The following is a 16,482-nucleotide window of genomic DNA, read 5'->3' as shown; positions in this document are numbered from 1 at the left end:
TCACGATATTGTGTTAATGCTGCTGTATGGAGTAGCGTGAGGACAGATAGTCGATGTAGTTTTAAGAAGTGTGAGTGCCCCTGGTGTACAAACCAGGTTTGGCAGACCCATCGAACTTACAGATTATACTTTTGACTTGGCAGTGGTCGGCCAACCATTGTTAGGTCCCGCCTTCGGGGCCACACAACCTAGTCATGTGAGACTAAAACATGACAACAGCCAGCTAACCTACTAGAGTTGTTTTTATTATTACTATTATATGAAATGAATTATGTTTATGAAAATGCAGTATGTTCTTCCATGCTATGATGATATATGTTTTTCCATATATGACATAACAGTTTACTAAATATGTTTATGTATGGTTTATGTACAACACGGAAAACTCATGTTACCACACACTAGTATTAGTTTATTTCCCTTACTGAGAGGTGTCTCACCCATAAATTTCATAAACATTTTAGGAGCCCCGGATAGGAGAGCGGATAAAGCTCCGCTGTGATAGTTACGACTGATCTGCCTTCTTTGAAGGGTATGCATTTTGTGATAGGGTCATGGATTTTTGTGGGAAATGACCCTAGGACTCTTTTGGGTGGTTTACATATGTAATTACAATGGATATAGTAACTCTGGTATTGTGACGAATGGTATTATATATGGTATTATGAGTTATTTATGATTTTATGTTTCTCGCTGCTTAGGCTTTAGTGCTATTTTCTAATGTATCCCTAGTACCCACGGGTCTAGGTGGATTATGATCTACTGAATTTATTATATTGATTCTATTATAAAAGGAAAAAAATATATGAAAATTAAGCAGGTCGTTACAATTTGCTAAAATTAAGATAAGATTAGGGAGTTAAATTAAGAAAATTCTCTTTTAATTTTTGAGTGCCATTTCTTCATACACAATCCATATACTCATCCATATGATCATTCTTTTCCCAAATCCTTTTGAGTAAGAGTATCTTGAGAGATCCTATACTGGCTTATACTCTCACACTTGTGATTGCTTTGTTGATTTTATTGAGAGTTAGGCCCAAAGGATTTCCCCAGTGATTTAGTTCATAAATTCCTTGATGGGGAAACCTTCTTAAGCTTGTAAGTCTTTGCATTCTCATTGCAAGACTCAAAAGCTTGTCTTGTGTTGTGAAGAAAAATATTTTTGACAAGCTTATTTTTCAAAAATATCTCTTGTGCTTAAGCTTTTGAAAATCTTGTTTGAGATATTTGATTGAGCTATTGAAATCTTTGAAACTATATTTGCGGTTGAAATTATAATATGCATATTGTTTCAAAGATAGATTGCTAACACATACTGTGACAACCTGAATAATAATGGGATTTAAATAATAAAGAGGAAAAGAAATGGAGACAGTAACAAAAGGAGGAAGTCAAAGCGTTCGTCGATGACATTACACTTTGGAAGGAATAACAGAGGGAAATCATCAGGGCTTTGTCGACGAATACAGGGGATTCGTCGACGAAGGTATAAAAGGTTTCGTTGACGAATACAAGGGATTCGTCGATGAAGGTATAAGAGGATTCGTCGACGAAGAAATACCGAGAGAGATTTTGAGCCAACTGAATTTCGTTGACGAGGACTGAATTTCGTCGACGAAATTATTAAAGGATTCATCGACGAATGATGTGGCTCGTCAACCAATCCAGTTCTATAAATACTAAAAATCCAAATTTTTGTTACTTCATAACTAAGCAACTCATTTTCTCTCTCTTCCATTCGGTTCTCTCTCTCTCTCTCTCTCATCAATTTTGAGTCGGATTTACGCCGGTTCAACAATCGGAAGTCACCACGACGCTCTTGGGGAAGTTCTCTCCAAATCTGCCAGAGTGGAACGCTGGTGAAAGTAAGTTGGAAATCATCCCTAAGTTGAGGTAAGATTTTTTAAGCCAAGTTTGATCTTACTGTAGTTATAGGAAATGATGTACACGTAGAAATACTGAAGTTTAGTACTGTGAGTTTTCATTTTCAGGGTCTTGATTAGGAAATCCTACGGGTGTCAGGTTAATATATTTTAGGGGCTTTCTTAGTAGTTAGGTAAGGGAATAAATTAAAGTAGTCATTTTCATGTAAATTATTATATTTATGAGAAAATTTATTTTCTGAAAAACATGTATTATAGCTATAAATTACGAAGGAAATGTACGCTTAAGAAAAATACTACTGATATGTTGAAATGTATATATATGTATGAGATGCCAGAAAGTATGATTTTAAAATGCAATTATGGTTTTATACATCAAATGTGTGGCATGAATATTATTTTACATGGAAAAATATTATGATATGATAATGATATGAATGTAGTATGATTTGAGAAGTTATGAAAGTGTTCAGTACATTATGATTCTGACAAATATATGATTAAATGATTATTTTCAGAATGACGTATTTATGTATGATTCCGGCGCAAGGCCGTATGTATGTATGATTTCGGTGCAAGGCCGTATGTATGTATGATTTCAGCGCAAAGCCGTATTTATGTATGATTTCAGTGCAAGGCCGTATCTATGAAATGTTCGGCGCAAGGCCATAATTATGAAATGTTCGGCACAAGGCCGTGTTGGCTTAATAAGGCTTACAATTCTTATTTTGATGAGAACAAGTCAAATGATATATTTAATATGTTTCAAATAAAAGTGTTCAGGAAAATAACAGAGCTCAAGTGTATAAGAAAGTTCATGGATTACAAAGAGCATGAAGAATGAAGTCATATTGTGAAAAACTCAAAGGAAAGAATGCAACTACAAAGATGGTGGAAGAACAAGTTTTGAAGACTAGATTATACTTTTAAGGATATTCTCAAATGTAAGTACTTCAAAGTAAATCTTAAGTATAAAGAAATTTGAAGCTCATAAAAATTCAAAAATATGTTTTTATATATATACTCTAAAGAATATTTCTTAAATCCATAAAAAGAAAGGGTTTAAGAAAAGAAATTTTTTTTGAAATAATGAAGTTTTTAAACATATTTATTTCAAAATATTTGGAAAATCAAAAATATTTTTTTAAACATATATACTCTAAAAAGTATTTTTTTTAATAAATAAAAAGGGCTTAAAAAGAGAAGATTTTTTAAACCCTGTTTTTAAACATATTTATTTCAAAATATTTGGAAATGAATTTTAGGAATCCTTGGGAGTAATGGATGATTTCAAAAAAACTCCATAAACAGTTCTAATCTCAAACATTTTAAATTAGAGAAAAGAAAGTACAAAGAAAGAGAGAAAGAACTTTCATGAAATATTCAAAAGAATTTTGAAATTGAGAAATCCTCTAAAGTTTCCAAATCAAGTGCTTTTCAACAACTTTTTTGATCCAGAAATATTCAAAGGCTTTTAGATCAAAGTAAGTTTTTTTTTAAAGGTTTTAGATCAACTAATCTTCAAGTATTCAAAATTTTGTTTTCAAAGGATCTGAAATTCTTTTAAGATAAACTCTCTGATCTGAAATCGATTTACATTCTGAAATTAAGTTTTCCAACGATCAAAATTTTTATCTTTTTTGGAAAATTATTTGATAATCCATACCAAGTAATTGAGCTTGAAATTTCTTATATTTAAATTACTTTGAGGTATAAAGTGAGCTGATTGGTGTATTAATTCACTCTACTGTGAGAGTTCTCTTTTGTACACATATTCCTTCGTTATCTTTCTTAAACGATTCTGAGTTGTTGAATCGTTGAACCAAATAAGGGGTTGTTATTTGGAGAGGAGGGCTCTAGCCTAATTAAAGTAGTGCATTGTAAGTTGGTATTGTTCCACCAGGTAAAGAAACTGAGATAGTGAAATCCTTTGGTGTTTTTGCCAAAGGCGAGGACGTAGGCTGTGTTGAAGCCAAACCTCGTAAAAACTCTTGTCTCCTTCTCTCTACTTTAATTTACATACTTTATTCGCTTTTGTTATAAAATTTATGAGTGCAGGTTGCAGAATTTAAATTAAGTTCTTGATCAATTGAAAGTACGTTTTGTTTAATCTTTTGCGAAAACCCAAAAGGGGAGTACGTTGATTAATTTGTAGAAATCTTAATCAAGTAAAGTGAATAATAAAAGGTTACAGGGAAAGCAACGGAAGCCTAAATGTTATTGATTGATTGATTACATTGATTGAATTATTATTTTAAATTCCAGTTTTCTTAAGTGTTGTTATATATTGTATTTTGCTGGGTTATTAAAATTAAAAAACTTAAAAATCAAATAAAATTAAAAGATTTCCAATTCACCCCCCCTCTTGGGAAGCTATTCTTCATTTCAGGCTGTAATTATGAAAGATGCTATAATATCACGTATTATATGTTATCAGAACTTGGATGTTAGTTTAGTTCAGTTTCAGGAGCTCGGTATCGTAGCTATATAGATCAGATATCTATGTTCAGATTAGTGCTAACCACTCCACAAGGGGGTGGGAGATGGATAGTCGATGTGAGTTTCAGTGTAGAGTTGTAGACGTCCACCTAGTAGTCCGGACTAGAGTGAGGTGGGCCCATCATACTTACAGACATATTTTTGACTCGGTAGTGGTCGGCCAGCCATTGTTGGGTCCCGCCTTCGGGCCGCACAACCCGTCATGGGGGGTAATACATGACATTAGCTAGCTATTCATCCTGGGTATGTTTTCAGTATTATCAGTTATAACAGATGTTTTATGTACAATATGATTTATTAGAAAGTATGGAAGCATGTGATTATTCAGCATGATATGATGAACGTTTACGAAAATATGAAATGTACTGTATATGTATAATTGAATTAAATATTCATGTTATCACACAACTGTATTTAGTTTATTTTCTCTTACTGAGAAGTGTCTCACCCTCAAACTAAATGTATTTTTCAGGAGACCCAGAGTGACCAGCGGGTCGTGGCCGCTATTAAGTCAATGTTATTACCCCATTAGGAGGGTAAGATTTTGTACTAGGGTCAGAGTTATTTTGTGATTGACCCTAGAGTTATTTTGATGTTTATGAGAATGTGTAAAAATACAGTCTTATGATATTGTAATAAACTCTGGTATTATGTTTTATGGTTGGATGATTGAGATTTTATACTTGCTGCTGCTTAGGTTTCCGCTGTGATTGATAGGTGTCCTCGTTATTGACGGGTTCGGGTTGATTTTTCCATTTAATATATTACATTTTATGTTAAGGAATTTGAGGTCGTTACACATACACTCTCACTTGTGTTGATTGTTGATTATGTTTGATATTGAGAGTTAAGCAAAAGTTTACCCACATATATAATCTAATAAATCTAGTGTGGGGAAAACTCAGTGGCTTGTAGGTTTTTCATTCATGTTGCAAATTACCTTAGCCCATTCTTTTGTGTGCAAAATCATTTTTACAAGTTAGGATTCAAACATCTCTTGTGCCTAGTAAATTAAGAAAATATTTTTGAGGCTGCTTGAATAACCTTGCTAGCATCTTTGAACCCCTAGGTTGATATTGAAATATTCTATATTGTGTTTTAAAGAAAAACTAGGTTACACACTCTAGTGCTTGCTTGAGAATAATTGTTAGACTGAGTGTTGATTGCACACATTTACATCATTGAGCTTATATGTTCCTATATTATTGATGTGCATTGATTAGTGCTAGTGCGTAGTGGTCCATATTGGATTAGTGTAAGAAACATTTGTTTGTACGAAAAATTTCAAATTTGTTGTATTCCAGGCACGGGCCTGAAGAGGGAGACTAGCCTTGGTACATAGTCTCGGATAAGCTTAGACCCGGTTAGGAAAGTTAGGTGCACCATCCTGGTAAGGTGTACGTTGAGGTTAGTCCCACTAATTGACCTGGTTATAACCGGTGCCGCTCCACCCGTTAAGTGAGAATCAGTGGAATCCTCGGACTTGCGAACTAGAGGCGGGGACATAGGCAGTATTGGCTGAACCCCGATAACATATCGTGTACATACTTTTTATTTTCGCTGTTTATATTCCGTACTTTCATTTTCAACACATGTATGTATTTTGTTTAATTCATTATATGTTGTACATGGGTTAATTGTGTTTATGATTGAATAGAAAGACCCTAGGTTTGTGTAATACTTCTGCTAGATTGGTTGACTTAGGGACAAATTTTTTAAATACCCAATTTGCCCCCCTCTTGCGAATACACCAAAGTTAACAATTGGTATCAAAGTCTCGTAGCATTGACTTAAATGTTTTTGCTAAAAAGTCGAGATGACTCACATTGGTGTATCCCCATTCGGTGAGGGACAATCACCTTCCAGTCCTCCATTATTTTGTGGTGTCGATTACACCACCTAAAAAATTAGAATAAGCGTATTTATAAAATCAATGAATTGGATGGCCTGGCGGGTGATTGTTAATGGAATTCGTATGCCCTTGGATGAAAATGATATTAGGTTAATGCATGCGAATTCAAGTCAATTCAAAAATTGAATAAAATCCACTTCCAAATGGACTAGGCATCATTGCTAGGTAAATATTTCCAAATGCTTAACCCATGATTAAATATAATACTTTAACTTAAGCCACTGTTATCCATTGCACAAAATTGAGTGTTAGAGTTCCATCTTGTATCATATATCACTATACCCTAAACTCACTTTTGAATATGAAAAGCCTAAATAAAAATCAAGTCATCACTCTAGGCTTAAAGCACTATTGATCATAAATGACCAACATATATTGAGTGCTTTTCACAAGACATCCTTGAAATCAAGATTAGAGGCATCCACTAGGGGATTGTTCCTTTTGAGTTCAAAATAAAAATCCTTTGATTCTGGTTCATCTCCTCCATAGGAAAAGCTTTACCACATCATGATCACATCTAGTAAAGATCTATTCTCTCATTGGTTTGTATCCTTACTCCAAAATAGTGATCATAATTAAAGGATACTTTCCATCATTTAAAGGGCATTGTTCATGAATTTGTATACTCCTAAATGCTCTTTGGTAAGATGAGTGGGACATATTTACTAGAACAAAAATTTTTTTTTTTTTAATTATGTCCTTATTTATGAATGCTTTTCTGAACTTAAAGGAGATTTAATATTTAAAAGTATTCATTCAAATTCACTCCACTAGCTCTCAAACTTTAAGTCAAATCCTTTAGAGTTTCAAATGTTGTTGAATGGCTAAGTTGGTTGCACTAGGTCTTAATCAAGGAGACCTATGCATATGCAGTTTAAGTCAAAAGTCATTCTAAACTCGAGCCTCTCACGTATTGAGATTCAAAAGAAAAGAGGCAATATAAGCTTAGTTCATTTAAAGAAATTTTCATTGTGACTTTTTGATCCAAGCCTAAGCATGATAAGTCAAGATTAAATCACGAAAAATATAAACACTTGGCTAAGTAATTACAAAATGAGAAAGACATTAAATGAGTTGAGTGCATAACTCAGGGAGAGCATTTATCGTTCATGGTTATAAATTTGAATGCTCTCATATTCTTACATCGTTTATGCTTTTATGCTCATATGTGTATAGCATTGCAGCACACTATCCATGATTGGACTAAATTTTTTTTGGATAGTTTATATCTTTTCCTAGCACGAACTACTATTGAGTTATACTGTATATTTTTTGAGTTTATTATACTATTGGATTGCATGCTTGTATTGAAAGCCTTCTGCATGGCGGATGCAGTGATGTGTATTGCATGCTGGTAGTGGATATAGGGTTTCGTATGCCTTGAATTGAATTATAAACTACTTGATTGAACCTATCACATGTTTTATGGGAAAATGTCTGATTTACAGACGGCATGCTGCCAAAATCTCGATAGGAATTTTCCCAACTTAAAACCATGTACAAAGATGATCATGTTAAAATAAACGTTAAAATATTTTTGAAAGGATGAGTGAAAACTCAATAAAAATTAAATTTTATCCTCACATAATCATCAGGTATTTAAGAAGCATAGCTCCACTTCTATAGAAAGATCATAAACGACTCACATGCATCACTTTCATCTATTGAATATTGAGGCTCTTATGAAATCTCTGAACATTATATCTAGTGCTTAAAGGATTATGATTTGATATGGAATGTTCTTGGGTCATGAACACTATTGTATGCCTTAATATATACTCTCTAATGCATCTATGGTCTATAGAGACAACTATACTAATCAAGTAACAAATGTAATTGACAAATACTGAGTATAGTTGATTTTAATGATTTGGATTGATGGCTTATACTACTAGGCTTAATGAAATAATTCTTTATCTAGTATAAGTAGCTTATTGCATCTAAACTAGAATTCAAATTGATAAGGGGAGCATCTAAAATTAAAATGCCTATCATACTATGCTCACAAACTTTTGAGGCGTAGATCTTTGTTGTAATTAACTGTGGCTTGCGCTTAAATGAAATAATCTTTGTGAAAATTTTAAGTTGATATATATTACTCTGCCACAGGTTGTTTGTGTTTGCCATATGATCTTACATGTGATTGTTAAATCTTTAGGATTATCATGGTTGTAGTTTTTTGGTAATATTTCAGTTTGTGTGCTTAATTAACAAACCCAAAAAAATGTTGCTTACTTGTATGATCTTAAAATGGTTTTTGGCAAGCAACCCCCAGTACTTTAAGCAAACATCATAAGGGGAATATATATTTGTATATATACATATATATTTATTATAATACTTCATGGCAAGAACTAATTTCAAAACTAAATTTTTTCTCTCTCGCCTTATTATTATTATTATTATTATTATTATATACATATATGTTTTTAAAATCGCATAACTGGTTGAGTAACTATACATAAAAATGCATGCGAACTAGTCAGATATGGTTTATGCTCAAACCTATTCCTTATATAACGCATGTCTTTAAGTTCAAAATTTTTGTGAGTCTCATGAAATGCTTAAATCGCAATGGTTTGAGGATATTTCTGGTTTAACTACGTTTTTCATGTTATTTAAATATTTTAATAACTAGTTATATAGTTTGTGTGCTTTATTGCTAAACCTGTTATTGCTTTATACTTTATGAATTTGTTTGTTCTATAAAATGCATGACTATCATATCTCTTGCATGATTGATAGTTATATTTATGTTTTGAGAATACTGAACTGTTTGAGTAAGTAGTTAAGGATATCTTGTAAATATATTACTCAATCAAGTCACTTGCATACAGGTATTTTTTCAAACGACATACTGCTGAATTTTCTAAAAACCTTTTCCCAAACATATCTTGTATTCAAATGATTATTAGCCTATATACTTAAATGTTTATTTAGGCCTTTTTTGCTATTGCCAAAAGGGGGAGAAGTAGACAAGTATTTCTCATCATAAAAAAAAGGGAGATTGTTGACCCTATGGGTCATTTCTCGATTTTGATAACGACAAATACTCAAATATTTAATGGCTATCTAGTTCATGTGCAGGTTTATATTAGCAGATACACTGATGGCACATGAAGTAAAGCATGAAGACTTTGAAGATCATTTTTATTGTATTTCATTATTATTCAATTCAGGTCTGTAATAGTAATTAGGAGAAAAAAGGTCTGTAATATTTAATGTATATCATGCATGTAGGAACCACAAGCTCAAAGGCCTTAGAATGACTCTAGGTCCCTACTCTTCACTTGAAAATCAAATGACCTTAGACAAGACTTTGGTCGACCGACCCCAGATTTTGGTATCCTCAAAAAGACCTAGAATGACCCTAGGACCCACATACATACATAAAGAAATGTGCTTATATGAATATGATGAATATATAAGGGAGTTTGAACAAAAATGCATTAAGAATGCATTTCGATAGACCGAACCGAATCATATAAAAATATTCAGTTGACCAAATCGATCAACGGTCAACAGTTTGACCATAACTCGGTCGATCGTACCGTGCCAAGTTCATACAACTTGATCGACTGAAATCCCACTGAGTGAACGTTTGACTCCTTGGTCGATGGACTAGATTTATACAGGCAACACCCTCGTCGATCGAACCCCTATGTGGGAGAATCCAACTGCCTGGTCGACCGAACTTCATAATTCAAAATCACTTGGTCGATCGAATCGCGTGGAAATGGAAAAATTGCCTTTGGGACACTTAGTCCGATTGACCGAACTTTTAGTTCATTTTTTACACGGTCAACCAAACTTCGTCACTTGGTCAACCGAACCTCAAGTTCAGTTGACCGGTGATCTCGGGTTGGATATTTTTTTTTGCCGATGTTAAATTTTTTAAAAAGGGTTAACTTTGCTAAAATGTTTTAAAACAATTTTAATAATACCCTTCATATCCCTAACGGTCATAATTCTTCCCATATATATATATATGAGATCATTTGCTAAAATTAAGATAAGATTAGGGAGTTAAATTAAGAAAATTCTCTCTGAATTTTTGAGTGCCCTTTCTTCATACACAATCCATATACTCATCCATATGATCATTCTTTTTCCAAATCCTTTTGAGTAAGAGTATCTTAAGAGATCCTACACTAGCTTATACTCTCACACTTGTGATTGCTTTGTTGATTTTCTTAAGAGTTAAGCCCAAAGGATTTCTCTAGTGATTTAGTTCATAAATTCAATTTTGGGGAAACCTTCTTAAGCTTGTGACTGTTTGCATTCTCATTGCAAGACTCAAAAGCTTGTTTTGTGTTGTGAAGAAAAATATTTTTGACAAGCTTATTTTTCAAAACTATCTCTTGTGCTTGAACTTTTGAAAATCTTGTTTGGGATATTTGATTGAGCTATTGAAATTTTTGAAACTATATTTGCAGTTGAAATTATAATATGCATATTGTTTTAAAGATAGATTGCTAACACATACACTCTCACTTGTGTTGATTGTTGATTATGTTTGACATTGAGAGTTAAGCAAAAGTTTACCCACATATTTAATCTAATAAATCTAGTGTGGGGAAAACTCAGTGGCTTGTAGGTTTTTCATTCACGTTGCAAATTACCTTAGCCCATTCTTTTGTGTGCAAAATCATTTTTATAAGTTAGGATTCAAACATCTCTTGTGCCTAGTAAATTAAGAAAATATTTTTGAGGCTGTTTGAATAACCTTTCTAGAATCTTCGAAACCTTAGGTTGATATTGAAATATTCTATATTGTGTTTCAAAGAAAAACTAGGTTACACACTCTAGTGCTTGCTTGAGAATAATTGTTAAACTAGGTGTTGATTGCACACATTTACATCACTGAGCTTATATGTTCCTATATTATTGATGTGCATTGATTAGTGCTGGTGCATAGTGGTACATATCGGTTTAGTGTAAGAAGCATTTGTTTGTACCAAAAATTTCAAATTTTTTGTATTCCAGGCACGAGCCTAAAGAGGGAGACTAGCCCTGGTAAATAATCCTGGATTGGCTTAAACCCGGTTAGGAAAGATAGGTGTACCATCCTAGTAAGGTGTAGGTTGAGATTGGCCCTACTAATTGACCTGTTTGTAACCGGTGCCGCTCCACCCGTTAAGTGAGCATTAGTGGAATCCTTAGACTTATGCGTTAGAGGCGGGGGACGTAGGTAGTATTGGCCGAACCCCAATGACATATCATCCGTGTACTTTGTATTTTCGCAGTTTATATTCCGCACTTTCATTTTCAGTACATGTATGTATTTTGTTTAATTCATTATATGTTGTACATGTGTTAATTGAGTTTATGATTAAAGAGAAAGACCCTAGGTTTGTGTAATACTGCTACTATATTGGTTGACGTAGGGATACATTTTTTAAATACCCAATTCACCCCCTCCTCTTGGGAATACACCAAAGCTAACAGTATATATACTGTAATTCATAATTCTGTAAAATCTGATAAATATATTTCTGCATAAATACTGTGAATCGAAAATCTGTACATGCTATAAAATATCTATCTGTATATATACTGTAATTCATAATTCTATAAAATTTGATAAACATACTTCTGCATAAATACTGTGAATCATAGTAATCTGAAAACTATAGGATTTCTATACTGATCTGATAATGTCTCATGCCACACAGTTAAATAAATAAATATTCCATATCTTGAAAACTGAATCTTCTAATATACAAATAATTTGCGTACTAGATAATAATCTGAAAAAATATATAATTTACTGATAAACATTCCTAAATTCCTAGCATAGCATATTTCCCTTACTTATCTGACTGAGAGGCTTGCCTCCAATTCAACCCTCACACCGTCGGTGTACCAACCTTAAAATTCTGTAATTACATATATACAAGTTCTCCAGTAAAACACTGAATTTTCCAGAAAATCATCATACTCACATTTCCTGAATCTGCATATTTGTAATTTCCTAAACTATAATTTGTCTCGGTTCCTAAAAAAATAACCGTTGAGGTCCTTAACCCATGCCTGCAGGGTTCCAAAAACATCCTAACCCTGAAATCATAACATCCTAATTTTGCTCCACAAAACATCATTATATTCTTATACAATACAAGATCTGGGCTCAGATAAACCTGATAATATTGGAAATACAAAAATAATCTACTTACCCTGAAATTGGGATGATCCCCAAAATTTCAAATCAACATTCTGCTTTGGTTAAGTTGTAGAGAATCTCCCCATGATCACAATGGTAGCTTCTGATCGTCGAACCGGGAAGAAACGGAGCCGAAAATCTAGAGAGAAGAAGAGAACAATGAATTTCTAGAGAGAGAAAGGGAACTGTAGCTGAATTCTTGCCAAAATATGATTTTTCGCGTATTTATAACGACTTAACATGTGGCTTCGTTGACGAGGATAATGAGTTCGTCGACAAACCAGAGGGTTTGCATGCTCCCCTCTCGGTATTTCTTTGTCAACGAGGCACTGAACCTCAACCACAAAACCTATAGGGAGTTCGTTGACGAAACTAAGGCGTTCGTCGACGAACCCTGTTTGACCCTTTTGAAATTTTCCTTCCTTTCTTTTAATTAATTATTATTATTTTTGGGTTTTTAAATAGCTCCTACTTGACAACACTAAAATAGAATTAAATACATTCTACGTTATTTGAGAGGTACATCTGATTTGGGTCTATTTTACTCGTTTAATTCCAAATCTCAACTAGTAGGATATGCAGATGCTGGGTATCTATCTGATCCTCACAATGCTAAATCTCAAACTGTGTATGTATTTCTTTAAGGAAAAACTACTATATCTTAGAATCAGTGAAGCAGACGATTACAACAACATCATCCAATCATTTTGAAATACTAGCTATTCATGAAGCTAGTAGAGAATGCGTTTGTGTAATAATCCTAAAAATGACTATATAAGATTAGTGGGGTGATTCAAAAAAAAAAATTAATTAATTAATTAAATAATTAAAAAAATAAAAAACTAATTATTAAATTTTTTAATTTTTATTAATAAAAATTATTATTATTATTATTATTATTATATATTCATTTACCTGAAGCTTCTTTTGAAGCTTCAGGACTTTGTTGTTGTAGAGAGGAAAAGCCGCAGAGAGCCCCCCCTCTTCGAAATTCTCTCTCTCACTCCTCGTTCTCTCTCCCTCTTTCCTCAGTTTCGTGACAGATTCTCACCCGATCGAAAATCATAAAATACTGTTGGGCTCCATTTTTCGCTACCGTCATTTCTACCGGAGCGGATTGGTGGTAGGAGCGGCGTAAGTGTAACTCCTAGGGTAAGCTAATTTTTCATTTTTTCTTAATTTCTTGCAAATTACAAGCCCAATCGGTGATTGGACACCACAATGAGAATCTAAGGATGATTCTCTACAAGTCTAACAGAACGGAATTCTCGTGGGGTTGTCGTACGCATAACCCCAAATTTGGGATAAGGGGGTTATTAAGGGGCTTATTATTATTTAATTAGTATTAATTTAAAAATGCTAAAATATTGACCATCTGAAATTGAAGTAGGATTTTCAGAATTTAGGGTCCGGGTGAGCGTCACGGGTGTAATTTCGGGACCTGAAGGCATAATTCGAAAAATTAAGTGAGGGTGTTAAATAATAGTTTAAATGTTAATTTGGGGTATATGGAGCCTAAGGAAGGTTAATTGGGTATTATTTTGGGTAAATGAGTTAATTAATCTAGGAAAAATGCAAATTGCAGGAGTTGAGTTTCGGGCGCCAAGAGTGTAGGATCTGGGTTCTAACGTGACTCTCAGTAAGTCAGGTAAGGGGAATAAATTATAACAGTATTTTTAGAACTATTATTTGAATTAATATATGAAAATGAGCATATGGTATTTTGTCTGAAAATTATTATGCTGTAAATATCAGATAAATTGTGTGGCATTTGAGTAATTTTTAATTGTGATATTTTGGAGTGTGAAATTAATATTTTATGAATAATAGATGAAAATTGTGTGGCATATGACGTAGGTTGAAAAATGTGAAATATAACGATGAGTAATTTCTGAGAAAATATTGAAATAAGAATTATTGTTGTAATTAGTGGAAAATAATGAAATATGGTGTTTATATGTGAGTAAAAAAAATGATTTGCGTAAAAAATGAGATTTTGAGAATTACTGAAATGGGTATTTTGTGAAATGTTGAAATACGTGAAACACGATATATACTATTATGAGATGATGAAATGTATACAGAAAACGATGAGAACATTTATTTTGAGATGAATTGAGAAATACTGATATGAGAATGATGATGTGTATTGATGTGTAAATACTGAAATGTGAAAATGGGAAATATGAATGCTGCAATATGGAATTGAAATATGATTGATGAAATGCCAATACCGCATAATGATTGCGGGTATATGGCAATGAACCTGATGGATGGTTGTGATATTAAGCACGATACCGTTGCTAGTAGTGTAGTACAACCACACAGACTTTTGGAGCATGTGGCGTGACAGTCAATTGAGCTATTTTGTAGAGTTGTTGGGCTCCCTGAGTCCGGATCAGGGCTATAGGCCGACCAATCATACTACATACGCGATATGTGATATGATATTTTGATCTAACCGGGTCGGTCAACCGCGGTTAGATCCAGCCTTTGGGCCGCACAAACTTGACCATGGGGGGAAGCATGGTGTGGAAAGAAAGGTCCTCAGGGTAGCCAAGAGTTACATACGTGATGTTGGTACGAGGTACCAAGGATACTCATGAGCTGGATAGTAAAATGGAAACGGAAAGTGAAAGAATGATAAAATTGACTAAAATAAGAAATGAAAGAAATAATAGAAATTGAGAAATAGAGAATGGTGAAATTGAGAAATGGAGCCGTGTGAGTTAATAATATAAATAATTGAGGCGAAGTGAAACTCTCTGCCTAAGGGCTTACTGAGTAAGGTGAGTGCCCTGATAGGTATCAGATGTGGCCATACCTGGCTGCATAACGTGTTAGGGCAGAGGGAAACTACCTGTATGGGCGGGTAATCTTCCCTATTCTCAAGAACTTCGCAGGTAAATATGTGTTGGAATGATTGAGTTTGAGAAATGATTTTAAAGCTTATAAAAACTTGTGTTGTATATTTATATGATTATGAGAATATATTTATCAGTGTATTTTTCTCAGATGAAATGTTGATTTGAAAAGTAAAGTGTATTATAACTGAACTCATTTGGCTACACACTGTAAATAATTTGTTCCTTCTTACTGAAATGTGTCTCACCCAAAATTATCTAAATTTTTCAAGAAACAGGGATAGGCCAGGTGATAAAGCTCCGGGACCATAGGAAGCTGGGACCCTGACACACATGGTGAGTTCTTGGACTAGGGAGGTGTAATTCCCCTAGAGTTGAGTTATTTTTGGGTATGTGATGGGTATGTACATATATGTATGTGGATACTCTGGATATTGTATTATGTTGTTAAGTATGTATTATCTTCCGCTATTAGGTTATATAAATAAAATGACTTTTTACCCGGTACCCAATGCGGGTTGAGTCATTTGAATGGTAATAGAGTTGTTGACGTGGCCGATTTGTGAATGTTGTTGATGGCGAGTGAATATTTATTTATTATTGTTAAAAAAAATTGTATGAAAATCGGGGTGTCACAGTCTGGCTCAAATAAATGATTTCTCATATTCAAGAAAATTGTGGTCTTCAATCAATCAAAGATATTCCAACAGTTTTGTATGAAGACAACGCCACATGTATAGCTCAACTGAGAGGAGGATACATAAAGGGTGACAGAACAAAACATATCTCTTCGAAATTCTTCTATACACATGAACTCCAGAAGAATGGGGATATAGATGTATAACAGCTTCGATCAAGTGATAATGTAACAGATTTTTTCACCAAGGCTTTGCCAACTATAACAAAAGACTAGTACATCTTATTGGAATAAGACATCATAAAGATCTTAACAGGATAAGTTAATATATGAGTGACAGCCAAGGGGGAGTGTTATGAATAACAGGCAGCTTAGCAGTTTATAAATGATAGCTGCCAGCTGCCAATAATAGTGATTGTCACTTGAAAGAAAAAATAAAAGTAAAAATCTTACTTGTGTTGTGAATGAAGTGATGGCTGTCCCCTTTGTCTCCCTCTCACATCACTCCTATGTCTTCTTCC

The sequence above is a fragment of the Malania oleifera genome, chromosome 3, assembly GCF_029873635.1.
Source record: "Malania oleifera isolate guangnan ecotype guangnan chromosome 3, ASM2987363v1, whole genome shotgun sequence".
Taxonomy (NCBI): Eukaryota; Viridiplantae; Streptophyta; class Magnoliopsida; order Santalales; family Ximeniaceae; genus Malania; species Malania oleifera.
The sequence above is the reverse complement of the archived record's forward strand: the minus strand, read 5'-3'. Positions refer to the sequence as shown.